Here is a 14,651-nt window from a genome sequence, read left to right on the forward strand (position 1 = left end):
TCTGCCTGTGTTGTGTTTCTTTTTCTTTCTGTGTTCTTTCTGTTTTTGGGATTCATAAAATTTTGTGGTTAATCTTACATTTTTTCTTATATGTTAGAAGATGTTTCTACTATGTTATCATTTCTCACATATTTTATTTTCTATTACTTTACTAGTTTCACTTGAAATCTTATCCCATACATTTAACTGATTGTAATAAAAATGTATCCTCTTCTTGGATGATGCAAAATCAGAAAATACTCATGGTTATTTGTCCCTTACCAGGCTTGCATATTACTTTATTTTTTTTAAAAAAAAAGAATTTGTGTATTTTTTCTTTAAAATCAGAATTATCAGTATTACTTTAGTGAAGATCTAAGTATTTACTTTGTATTATTTGGTTTTTTGTTTTTGATGGAGTTTCCTTCTGTGCCCAGGCTGGAGCACTGTGGCATGATCTTGGTTCACTGCAACCTCCACCTCCTGGGGTTCAAGCGATTCTCCTGCCTCAGGCCCCCAAGTAGCTGGGACTGCAGGCCTATGCCACCACACCTAGCTAATTTTTGTATTTTTAGTAGAGACGGTATTTCACCATGTTGGCCAGGTTGGTCTTGATCTCTTGACTTCCTGATCCGTCCACCTCAGCCTCCCAAAGTGCTGGGATTACAGGCGTCAGCCTGTATTATTCATCTCTTACATATCAGGTGTTCATTCTGTGATTATTATTTTATTGCCTAAAACATATCTGTTACAATTTCTTTTGGTTTGTTTTTGCCAGTAGTACAAGCTATCAAAAATTTTTTTAATGAAAATATTTCAAATTTGTCCTGGTTTTTGAGGATGATTTTTCTGTGTATAGATTTCTAAGTCTGGAGTTATTTCTATCATCACATTGACTATATTATTTTACTCTTATGAATTTTTATTTTACATGTGTCTGATAATTTCAATAGCTGAAGATCTTTTCTTTCCTTCCTGTTGTTATATGCAGATATACCTACATATATTAATATATAAATGAATATGCATTTATATGTGAACACACATACACAGACACACATACATACATATTCATTTATTTATTTTCTTCCTTGTTTTTGTGCCAAGTGGCTTTTGAGTGAATGATTCATTTCCAAAAAAAATTATGTGTCAGACCATTTTAGGGCTCAGAATGAAAGAGTAACTCTAGCAGGTATTTGTGTATACTTCTACTCTTCAGAAGGCACCAATTTTAGGAACTACTTTAAACCAAATTAATGATTGGATGGTTTTCCCCACCTAGGTATGGTGAACTTCAGCTCAGTGTCTACCAGAGAGGTACTATATTTACAGCTTCTCAACATCATTTCCCCATGCTCTGCTTAGCACCAAAGAGATTTCCGCTTAATTTAAAGCCACATTCCCTGAAAGTTGATGATAAAATTTCATTCAGGGTTTACATTTACACTGAGAGTGTATCCTTTGGATGATCACATCATTAGGAGAAAGATATCTTTTATTAGACTCCACAATTTAGGTGGCTCTGAAATTTGTCTTCTGGTCCCGGTATTTTTCCTGATCTTGAAAATCAATATTTGTAGAAGTATCCATGATAGTCAAACTCAAAGAAGCAGAAAAGGCAATAGTGGTTTCCAGGGCCTAAAGAAAACAGAAATAGAGAGTTGTTTTTGAATAGCTGTAAAGTTCCAGTTCTGCTGTATGAATAAGTAGAGATTTGCTCTGCGATGTACTGGTTGTAGTTAACATTGGACAACATGTACTTAAGAATTTATGAGAGTACATCTCACAGTAAGTGCTCTTACCACAAGAAAAAACAAAAACAAAATAAAAAACAAAAGGACACTTTGGGGGGTGTTAGACATGTCTATTACTTTGATCATGGTGGTGCTATCACAAATATTTGCATTTGTCCACACTCATCAGATGGTCCACATTAAATATGTGTGGTTCTTACATATGTTCTACCTCAATAAAATTGAAAAAAGAAAAGAAAAACATCAATGCTCCATTTCACTTATTTTGTAAAATAATTTCATTAAAAACAGCTTCAGTAATATTTATCTCTTGGTTGCTGCTATCACAAATATTTTTGGCTTGGTAATTACTCATTATCTTGCTAGTTTTATGCTTTTAAAATATGTTAAAATTATTTTACCAAACAATTCTTATTATTTTCACCAGAAGATTTGAACAGAACTACTATGTTTTTACATTACTAGTTTTCCTAATTGTTTTTAAGATTTCTGACATTGCAATTTGTTTGCCTAAATGCTTATTACCTAATTAACACTTTTAAATGTTCTTTGAGAGTCTAAATGAAATGCGTATACTGTCTTGGGAATAATGCTATGTATGTCCATTAATTTGAACTTGTCATTTTTATCATCTCAATCAATGCTTCATATCCTAATTTATGTTTCATCAAATTCATCTTTCAATTTCTAAAAGAAACAAATTAAATTATTTCACTAGAATTGTGAATTTATTATTCTTATATTAATCAATAGTTCTTGCTTTATACACTGTAAAGCCATGAAGTCAGTTGATTTTTTTTTTTTTTTCATTTCAGATTACATGTCTTCTCTGTGGTGTTTGATCTTACATAAGTTTGAAACACCTTTTTGGGGCCATTTTCTATTGTTTTTATTGTTGTAAATTGCCAGTGCTATTTTCCTCATGCTTGTATTTTTAAAATTCCAGAGTAATTTTGATATATAATACCTAAACTTTCTTAAAAAATGTTATTTTCTTGAGAATAACTTAGCTTTGTATACAGGGAAACCAGAGACTCAATATCTACCTGGCTCTGAGCTCTGGCTCAAACTAAAAAAATTAGTTTCTGTGAAAAAGGAGCAAGGAAAGAGTCTTTAAGTAACCTGGCTCCCGAAACAGGGTTTTCTAATTAATAAGCTCATTAATTTTACTCATGTTTTTCTTTTATTCTTTGGATCTGTGGATTTGCTACACTCCATTTTTTATAAAATGCCATTCCCAGTCTTTGACTTTCATTACACAGAAAATACTTAAACTGTTTCACATACTGATGATATTCTGCTTACCACATAAAAATATGTTTATATATAATTTTGTAATATATATATGCAGAGGTACATGTATCTATACGTATGCTTATATATGTACATGTGTGTATATATAGTTGGCCCTCCATACGTGTGGGTTTCACATCCATAAATTCAACCAAGTATTAGTTTAAAATATTCAGAAAAATCCTCCACAAAGTTCCAAAAGGCAAAAATTAAATTTGTTGCACCCAGAGTAGTATGTTAAATCCATGAGACTGAAGTAATGTGTAGGCAATGTATTAGGTATTATAAGTAATCTAGAAATGATTTAAAGTATAGCAGAGGATATATGTAAGCTATATGCAAACACTGTACCATTTTATATGAGACTTGAGCATTCATGAATTTTGGTATCAGCGAGGGTCCTGAAACCAATTTTCCACAGATACCAAGCGATAACTGCATATATGTGTGTGTATGTTTGCATTAATATGTAATTTTGAGGCATTCAACACATTAAAGTTTTCACAGGTGTCATTTTGATGTAATATTTAATTATTTTTATATTTGGAAAACCATTTATAATGTATGTGGTAAATTATATTATATGGTTTCCTTTTAACACCAAAAACATAAATGCTATAATTTAATTTATTAACAAATGCTTTTGTTCACATTTACTACTAAATGCTCAGCAGATAATTTTCCTAGATTACAAAAATTTATATTTAGAGAAACTTTATTGGTTTGCATTAATGAAATAATAGCATTTTAACTGCATTTATGGACACTTTCTATTATTACCCACTTTTCAAAACAATGTAAATAGACCACTATAAAATTCCTTCTAATCCACTATAACATATATTCTTAATTATTGAGTTATCTGTAAGGTTTTTAAATGTTTTTTTCCCTCTTAGAATCAATCAGTTTCATTGAAATATTATAATTCATCTGAGTATATAAAGCATTTATTGAAAAATACTTAGGTTAGAATTTCTATGTTAATAGTAGATGGTTTTATGAAGATCTAGAGAGATAAGGCAGTTATTTTTAGCAAAATAATCCTAGTAGAATTGGTGAATCTTCTGAGGAGATTAAGGAGCATAAATAAATTAAGTAATAGTCGGGATAAATGTTGTCAGCAAAATGGCATAGTAGGTGATCCCAGCCTTTGTCCACCAACAACATGAAGAAAACAACAATTAGACAGCTATTTACAAAAATAGCACTGGAGAGCTCAGGATTCCATTTAAGAAGTTGTGGCAGCATGGTAGAGCAAAAAACCTGGGAATAGCTGTTAAAAGTAAGTCAGATGAAAATTTTCATTTTACCTACATTATGCCATCCCGCAGACTGGCACTGCTCAGCATGAAAAAGGAAAGTCCTGTTCTGTGGGTTTTCCTTGCAAGGAAAATGAGAGCAAATAGATGACCAGCTTTCCCACTCTTTTAGAGCACTGTCCAAAGAAACTGCCTCACTTTCAGGGCTCCCAGATTGCTGAGGAGATCAGCGTAGCTGAGACATCCGGAGATGGCTAGGAATAAAGAAGAAGGACAGGGGCTATCAGTATCAGTCACACAGAAGTTGCTACCATGGTCCCTGGTGACTTGCTCTGCACAGGACCCCAGTGGCCTTCACCACTGGGAACAGCAACAGTGATTGGGCTGCAACACACTCTTGCAGCTTTCACCACTAAAGACTCTGCAGCATCAACCACCACAGCCTTGCCACCAAGAGCTCCAGTTTCTGCCCTTGCAGACTCCAGCTGCCTGAGCCTCCATGCCTCTTCCTCACTCTACCCAAGAGCTGTCCAGCTGGTGCCACGACAGATACCCTGGCCTCAAGATTCAGCATGACCACTACTTATGTACATGAACTTATGTACTTATGTATGGCTCATACCCTCACCACCATCCCTGGCCTACAGCTGGTCCCTGCAGTCACTTGCATACACATTTTCATCCCCAAACTCCATAGCCATGGTTATGATTTCTGCTGGCATCTGCCTCCATGGATATACCTACAGTAGTCCCTAGCCCCTGCCACCATGTTCATGCACACTGCTAATCCAAGGCACTCCTGCCTTTAGCCTTATTCTCCACTGGTGGGCCCAGAGGCACTGTGGAGGACTCCAATAGCCCTCACATTCCCTACAGACCCTCCATAGCTCTCACCAACAAGGACCTCACAGTTGCCAACATCATAAACATCAGTTGCTTGAGCTGACAAGGCACCATGTTCCTCCAGACCTGGAAGCAACCACATCCCTCCACACATGGTGTGAGGTGCCATAGCACTTTCTAGCATGCCTCTCAACTTCTGCAGTTGGAGGTCTTTCTTTACCAACCCCAGTCTGTAAGTCAGGAAGAGGTGACTGCTTCTTCCAATGTGCAGATACCTATGCAAGGCGATGATCAGGAAGAATCAGGAAAATATGACACCAGCAAAAGAACACAGTAAATTTCTTTTTTTTTTTTTTTTTTTTTTTTTTTTTTGAGACGGAGCCTTGCTCTGTCGCCCAGGCTGGAGTGCAGTGGCCGGATCTCAGCTCACTGCAAGCTCCGCCTCCCGGGTTTACGCCATTCTCCTGCCTCAGCCTCCCGAGTAGCTGGGACTACAGGCGCCCGCCACCTCGCCCGGCTAGTTTTTTGTATTTTTTAGTAGAGACGGGGTTTCACCGTGTTAGCCAGGATGGTCTCGATCTCCTGACCTCGTGATCCGCCCGTCTGGGCCTCCCAAAGTCCTGGGATTACAGGCTTGAGCCACCGCGCCTGGCCAGAACACAGTAAACTTCTAATAACTGACAGAAAAGAAATGAAGATTCGGCCAGGAACAGTGGCTTACGCCTGTAATCTCAACACTTTGGGAGGCTAAGGTGGGTGTTTTTAGATCATGGGGTCAGGAGTTCAAGACCTGCCTGACCAACACGGTGAAACCCCCTCTCTATTAAAAATACAAAAATTAGCCGGGCCTGGTGGCAGGCGCCTATAATACCAGCTACCCAGGAGGCTGAGGGAGAAGAATCATTTGAATCTGGGAGGCAGAGTTTGCAGTGAGCCAAAATCACTCCATTGTACTCCAGCCTGGGCAACAGAGCGAGACTCCATCTCAAAAAAAAAAAAAAAAGAAAAAAAAGAAAAAAAAAAAAAAAAAAGAAATGAAGATTCACAAATTGCATCACAAATAATTTAAAATAATAGGTCTAAAGAAGTTCAGTGAGCAACAAGGGAACACAGATGAACAATTTAACAAAACCTGCAACACAACAAAATAACAAAATGAGAAGTTCAACAGAAAAAAAGAAAACATAAAGAAGAAGCAAACAAATTTCTGGGCTGCAGAATACAAGTGAGATAGAAAATGGGAGCATCAATAGCAGACTCAAAACAATACAATAAATAATAGAAAATTTCAATACCCTACTTTCAACAATAGATAGATCATCCAGACAGAAAATCAATAGAAAACATTTGACTTACCCTACACCACAGACCAAATAAACCTAACAGGCACATATAAAATATTCCATCCAAAAGCAAAACAATATTTTCCCAGATAGATTACATGTTAGGCCACAAAACAAGTCTTATGAAATCCGAGAATATTGAAATCATATCAAACATCTTTCTGAATACAATGGTATGAAACTGGAAATCAATAACAGACAGAAAATTGAAAAATAAGCAAATATGAGGAAATTAAACCACATGCTTCAAAAGACTAATGTGTCAAAGAAGAAATCAAAATGGAAATAAACAAAAGTCTTGGGACAAATGAAAATGGAAACACAACATACCACAACTTATAGGGTGCAGGAAAAGCAGTTATATTAATAAAAGCGAGGTTCATAGTGAAAAACACCTGAATGAAGAAAAAAGAAAGAACTCAAAAAAATGAAAAACCTAGAATTGCTAGATTTACATAGCAAGAAACAAAAAAAAAGGAAAACAAAACTAAGCTCAAAGTTAGCAGAAGGAAGAAAATGATCCACAGAAGAACAGAAATAAATAGAGACTAAAAAGACAATATAAACCATCAGTGAAACTACAAATTGGTGTTTAAAAATATAAACAAAATGGCAAACTTTTAGCTAAACTAAGAAAAAAATTGAAAAATCTCAAATAAATAAAATCAGAAGTGAAAGAGGAGACATCATGACTGATACCACAGAAATACGAGGAATCATAGGCAACTGCTGTGAACAATACACATAAAATTGGATAGCCTAGTAGAAATAAATGAATTCCTAGACCCATTTAACCTAGCCAGACTAATTCATAATGAAGTAGAAAATCTGAATAGACCAATAGTGACTGAGGAGATAGAATCATTAATGAAAAAATCTCCCAACAAAGTAGAGCCCAGGACCAGATGGCTTCACTGATGAAGTCTACCAACTGTTTCAATAAATAGATTTTAATTCTCAAATTCTTCCAAATAATTGAAAAGGAGGGAATACTTTCAAACTTATTTTTCAACGCTAGCATTAACCTGATAATAAAGCCAGACAAGGAAACTACAAGAAAAGAAAATTATGAATGTATATCATTGATGAACATGGATGCAAACATTCTCAACAAATACTATAAAGTGAATTCAGTAGCACATTAACAAGATCATCCACAAAGATCAGGTGGGATTTATCCCCAGGATGCAAACATGGTTTAACATATGCAAATCAGTAAATGTGGTAGACTACATTAAAATATTGAAGAATAAATATTCTATGATCATCTCAATGTGCAAATTTAACATTATTTCATAATAAAAGTTATCAACAGATTAGTTACAGAAGGAATGTAAATGTACCACAACACAGTAAAGGCCATATATGACAAGCACACAGCTGATATCATACTTAACAGTGAAAAATTCTCTGAAAGGTTTTCCTCTAAGATCCCAAACAAGACAAGGATGCCCAACTGTAACCATTTTTATTCAACAAGACAATCTAGCCAAAGAAATTAGGTGAGAAAAATAAGTAACAGACATCAAAAAGAGCAAGGCAAAGGTAAAGTTATATCCATTTGCAGATGACGTGATCTTATGTATAGACTCCTCCAAAGACTCTATAATAAAATCTGTTTGAACTAATAAAATAATTCAATAAAGTTGCAGAATACAAAATCAGTGTGCAAAAATCAGCTGTATTTCTGTACACTACTAGTGACTTCTCTGAGAGATAAGGAAAACAATCCCATTGCAAACAGCATAAAATGCAATACAATATTTAGAAATATATTTAACCAAGGAAATAAAAGATCTGTACACTAAAATCTATAAGACATACTACCCAAAGAAATCTACAGATTAAATGCAATCCCTTTCAGAATTCCCAGGGCATTTTTTCACAAAACAGAATAAAATAATCCTAAAATTAATTTGGAACCACAAAAAAAAAAAACCAAATAGGAAAATCAATCTTTAGGCAAATAGAATAAAGCTGGGGGCATCACATTTCCTGATTTGAAACTCTACTTTAAAGCTATGGTAATCAAAACCATGTATTACTGTCATAAAAACAGGCACATAGATGAATGAAACAAAATAGAGCATTTAGAAATAAACTCATGCATATGGTCAACTAATCATTTACAAAGGTGCTGACAAGGCTGACTATCCTGTCACTTCAAGAAATAGTGTTTGGACAACTGGATGTCCACATGCAAAAGAATAAAACTGCAACCTTATTTTACATCACATCCAAAAATCAACTAAAAATGAATTAAAGGCTTGAAATTATAATAGCCCTGGAAGATATATGGAAAAGTCTCCCTGATACTGATCTTGATACTGATTTTTTTTGTATGACACCAGTAGTGCAAGGAACAAAAGCAAAATTAGTCAATAGGCTCACATCAAACTCAAAAACTATTGCATAGAAAACAGTTAATAAAATGAAAAGGCAACCTTCAGAATGGGAAGAAGCTATTTGTAAACTATATATCTGATAAGAGTTAGTATCAAAAATATACAAGGGACTCAAAAACTGAATAGCCAAAAAAAAAGTAAAATATAAAAAAAAAAAAATCTGATTTAAAAATAGCAAAGAACGTGAATAGACATTTCTCCAAAGGCCAATAAAAAGCCAACAGGTACACCACAGAATGAACATTTTGTTTTTTCCTTAGCAAATTTATTCACTGTTGGATTTTTTTAAATGGAAAAACATATCAGCAATTTCTTTTTCTTCCCCCATTGTTTTCTTCTGGAGTGTTTTTTTCCCAGTATTACTGAGGTATGATTGGAAAATAAAAATTGAATATATTTATGATGTATAACATAATGTTTTTGTATACATATACATTGCAAAATGATTAACATAATAACATATCCATGAATTCAATAATTACTATTTTGTATGTACGTGTATGTTTGGGCATTGAGGGGTAAGAACACTTGAGATATACTCTCAGCATATTTTAAGTATACAATACAGTATTAACTATAGTAATTACATTGTAGGTTAGGCCGCCAGAACTCATTCATTTTGTAGTTGAAAGTTTCTTTGACCCTTTGACCAATATCTTCTGTTTTCTGCCACATCCCAGGCCCTAACAACCCAAATTCTACGCTCTGTTACTTATGCATTTAACACTTTTTTAGATTTTATGTGCAAATGAGATCATGCTATCTCTCTCTTTCTATGTCTAGCTTATTTCACTTAACATAATGTTCTATGGGTTTCTCCATGTTGTTGGCAAATGGCAGTATTTCCTTTTTTAAGGCCAAATAATAATGCATGGTGTTCTTTATCCATTCATTTGTTGTATGACACATAGCTTATTTCAATATTTTAGCTATTGCGAATAATGTTGCAATGAACAGGAGAGTACAAATAACTCTGCAAGAATGTGATTTTTTTTCCCTTTTTGGATATATACCCAGAAGTGGAATTGCTAGATCACAGGGTACTTCTATTCTTAATTTTTAAAGAACTTTAATACAGTTTTCCATAATGGTTATGCATTCTCATCTACAGTGACAAGGGTTCCTTTTTCTACAGTCTTCTCCAAGACTTTTTTTCTTTTTGATAATAGCTATTCTAACAGATGTGGGGCAATATCTCAATTTGGTTTTGATTTGCATTTCTCTGATGATTAGTGATGTTGAGCACTAATCACATCACATTTTTTTAATGGTGCTGGGATAACTGGTCTATTGTTTTTGTTAGCTTTGTCAAAGATCTGATGACTGTAAGTGTGCAGAATTATTTCTGGGCTCTTATTCGGTTGTATTGGTCTATGTGTCTGTTTTTGTACCAGTACAATGCTGTTTTGGTTACTGTAGCCCTGCAGTACAGTTTGAAGTTGGGTAACATAATGCTTTCAGTTTTATCCTTTTTGCTTAGGATTGCCTTGCCTATTTGGGCTCTTTTTCTGGTTCCATATGAATTTAAAAATAGCTTTTTTCTGTTTAGTTTTGTGAAGAATGTTATTGGTAATTTGATAAAAATAACATTGAATTTGTAATATGCTTTGGGCAGTAGAGCCATTTTATTTATATTGATTATTCGTATCCGTGAGCATGGAATGTTTCTCCATTTGTTTGCATCATCTCTAATTTCTTTGGACAGTGTTTTGTAATTCTCATTGTAGAGATCTTTTACCTTCCTGGCTAACTGTATTCTTAGGTATTTTATTCTTTTTGTGGCTACTATGAATGGGATTGCATTCCTGATTTCGTTCGCAGCTTGACTGTTGTTGGTATAAAGGAATGCTAGTGATTTTTGTATATTTATTCAAAAGTTCCTTTAATGAATCAGCAAACATACAACTTAAAACTGCAGTATTGTATGAAATTATTTTAGTATGTCATTCTTTTTGAGTATTTGTGCTTAAGTGTTTTTATTCACATATTAATATACACGGTAATTAAGGTGCCTTTTGCTTTCTTCACAACTTTCATTTGAAATGATATTATAATTCAAATGTTGAAATATTACTTAATTTATAATTTAATGTAATTGTAAGTACATGAACATATTTTCAAATTAATAAGTTTTGCAAATGTTACAAATTTCAATGAAATTAACAATCAAAATAATGGATAGAAGTGTAAAGCCTTTCTTGTGGTATATTACAGTTTAAAATATACCTTTATGTAAAATAATGGTAATACAATTACATTCTCACAGAATTGTTAGTTTTGTTTTGCCCATTGTCCCTATGCTTTACAGAAAACAACACCAGATGTCTAGAGTGTCATTAAACTACTAAGCATAGCATTCAAGTCTTGAAAATGGAATCTTGAAATTCACTAGTTTTGTTGCACACACTTGTAAGACTTAATGCAATGTATGCTACTAAAAAGTTTTAGTATCCCTAGGAAATTAACTTATAAAATAAAAAGTTTAAAGACAAGCAATCATTTTAGAAAAAAGTAGACTTTTCTATTTTTTCCCAAAAATATTTGAGTATAAATTAAGGGACACTTTATTTTTAATATCTTTAGATTTTTTTAAAATTGTGCTTGATATACACATAGATATGTATTACTCAAAGTGATTATTCTAGCTATATGCTGGAATCTTAATTTCTAATACTTTATAGAAATATTTATTCATCAACAGTATTACTATGTAACATTAAATAGGTGATAACATTAGTTTAATTTTTCTTTTTACTTTCTATTATGCTTTCTCTCCTTGTGAATACTGAATATGTACCAATACAAATATTTGTATTTTTCTGTAATCCAGTTCAGCTAGACAATATCTTAATCTATAGTTTTGGTTTGTTTTACCAAAATCCTACTAAGTTTTAGAAAGCATGATTTTCTGAAACCTCAAATAGGTAAAAATGGCCAATTATTTGGTTTTAGTGTTTCTTTAGTAAATTTCATACAATACAGATAAGATTATGGATATTAAAGTAGACTAATTTTAATTAAAATATCTATACTTCTTGAAATAAAAATTATATGAAAGAGAATAAAATAAAGCTCTCGCTTATAATACAATGTCAGTGTATGATTTTGCATGTTACATAGGCAAACATGAAATCTAAGGAATCACAACAAATTTTAAAGTAATACACATGCTTTAAATAATTGATATGGATATATGTGGTTAAAGGACAAACCCTAAAAGAAGCAAAGTAATAAACGTGACTATTTTGCTTAAAGAATAACAGAATATAGCTAGACTCTTGAATTAGTAGGCTCAAGATATGAAAGATATTTATACTATCAATGTTAAGAGTTTGCATAGCTTTTGATGTCCTTTAAAAATTCAAAACATATAATGTAAATATCTAAAAAGTATATAATTTTAATTCTCAATAGTTTACTTTTTCTAAATGCTAGATATTCAAATTCTTTCCTGCTTCATTTAATCTAAAAAATTAATTCTACTTTTAGCAGCATATTTACAAAAATCCATGCTATAAAGGCACCTGCTTATAAGACAGGTGGTGCTATCTGCTTATATATGAGGGATAGGATCAAGAATAACAGGTTGAATTTATTAAAGAACAGCAAGGTACAATTTGTCCTCAAAAGTAAGTAGCCCTACATTTTAAAAAAACTGTGTTCTAGAGGAGCTCAGGGAATAATGAGTAAAATGTGTGAAATATCAAGAATAATTAAGAAAAATGATAGTGTTAAATATCAGCAAAGGAAATACATCTTTCCTCCTACAACCTTCTCTTCCCATTTTCTTCTTTACTTTTAAATGTCATCTCTGTTCTCAAATTATTTAGGATAGTGCTTGTAAAAGGGTAGTAGAATTTCTAGGTAATTTGACATATCCCCTAGATAAAACTGTTGTTTGTGTATTTCTTTATTTGTGCTTCATTTAATATAAGTCCACTATTTTGTATGACTTAAATGGGTCAAAATTTAATAAAATCATATGAAAGGTGTCAGCTTTCCAAAGGGAGTAGCTTGATTTCTCTTTGGATTTTTTTAACCTCATTTAATAAAGTCTTCTTTTTTTGTAAGTGATTTACATGCAATTCTTTCATTTTATATATGCATATATATAATTACAAATTTAAATTATAAATTTAAATTTAGAGTAACACCATAATGAGATATGCCACAGAGTAATTTTACATTCATTACTAGTTAATTATACCAATTGGTTAATCCATATATTAGGGAAAGTTTTGATTTTGTTCTTTAACATAAATATTAAAATCACACATTTTTAACTTATTTTCTCTAACGAGTAATTAGAGCTGAAAGCATGTATTTAAACAATTGAAATTCTTCTGCTTTGATGTAAAAGGACAACATTGTTCACACATTTCTTAGAACTAATTCAGACCCTTGGAAGAAAACAATTTAAAAAATAAATTTTTATAAGCTCATATAAGATTGAAATATGTGATATTAAAAACTCAATGTCCCCGACGTGATTCTGTCCTGAGTGGCTGTTCTCTTGAGCAGTGGTCTTTTATCTCCACCCGCCTTCTCCCCCACCTAAGCGCATGCCGCCACCCGATGGAAGATTCGAGGGACGTGGACATGTCCCCCCGAGGCCCCAGAATTATCTTTTCAGTAGTGAATTAAAGGCCTACAAAGATTATCACTTTAAGGTGGATAATGATGAAAATGATCACCAGTTATCTTTAAGAACGGTGAGTTTAGGGGCTGGTGCAAAGGATGAATTGCACATGGTTGAAGCAGAGGCAATGAATTACGGAAGCAGTCCAATTAAAGTAGCGCTGACAACTTTGACAATGTCTGTACAGCCAATGGTTTCCCTTGGGGGCTTTGAAATAACACCACCAGTGCTCTTAGGGTTGAAGTGTGGTTCAGGGCCAGTGCATATTAGTGGACATCGCCTAGTAGCTGGGAAGGAAAATGCAGAATCAGAAGATGATGAGGAGGAGGAGGATGTGAAACTCTTAAGTACATCTGGAAAGCTTTCTGCCCCTGGAGGTGGTAGCAAGTTTCCACAGAAAAAAATAAAACTTGCTACTGATGAAGATGATGATGAAGGTGATGATGATGAAGATGATGATTTTGATGAGGAGGAAACAGAAGAAAAAACACCAGTGAAAAAATCTATATGAGATACTCCAGCCAAAAATGCACAAAATTCAAATCAGAATGGAAAAGACTCAAAAACCATCATCAACACCAAAATCAAAAGGACAAAAATCCTACAAAAAACAGGAAAAAAACTCCTAAAACACCAAAATAACCTAGTTCTGTAGAAGACATTAAAGCAAAAATGCAAGCAAGTATAGAAAAAGGTGATTTCCTTCCCAAAGTGGAAGCCAAGTTCATCAATTATGTGAAGAACTGCTTCCAGATGACTGACTAGGAGTCTATTCAAGATCTTTGGCAGTGGAGGAAGTCTCTTTTAAGAAAATAATTCAAACAATTTGTCAAAAATTTTCTCTCCTATTTTATTTCTATTAACAGTTGATATCTGGCTGTCCTATTTATAATGCAGGGTGAGAACTTTCCCTACCATGTTTGATAAATGTCCAGATTCTGTTGACAAGAATGTGTTGTCCAAAATTCCTGTTTAGTTTTTAAAGATGGAACTCCACCCTTTGCTTGGTTTTAAGTATGTGTGGAGTGTTATGATAGGACATAACAATAGTAGTAATCAGACATGGAAATGGTGGGGAGACAAAAATATACACGTGAAATAAAACTCAGTATTAAAAAGAAAACCTCAACGTATTA

The 14,651-nt window shown here is 33.4% G+C and overlaps 1 pseudogene; it reads left to right on the forward strand.

The window, feature by feature from the left end:
- The first annotated feature begins 13,451 nt into the window (after positions 1-13,451).
- On the forward strand, positions 13,452-14,331 carry LOC117063359 (annotated as a pseudogene).
- The last annotated feature ends 320 nt before the right edge of the window (positions 14,332-14,651 follow it).

The sequence above is a fragment of the Trachypithecus francoisi genome, unplaced genomic scaffold (genome assembly GCF_009764315.1).
Source record: "Trachypithecus francoisi isolate TF-2019V2 unplaced genomic scaffold, Tfra_2.0 Lachesis_group18, whole genome shotgun sequence".
Classification (NCBI taxonomy): Eukaryota; Metazoa; Chordata; class Mammalia; order Primates; family Cercopithecidae; genus Trachypithecus; species Trachypithecus francoisi.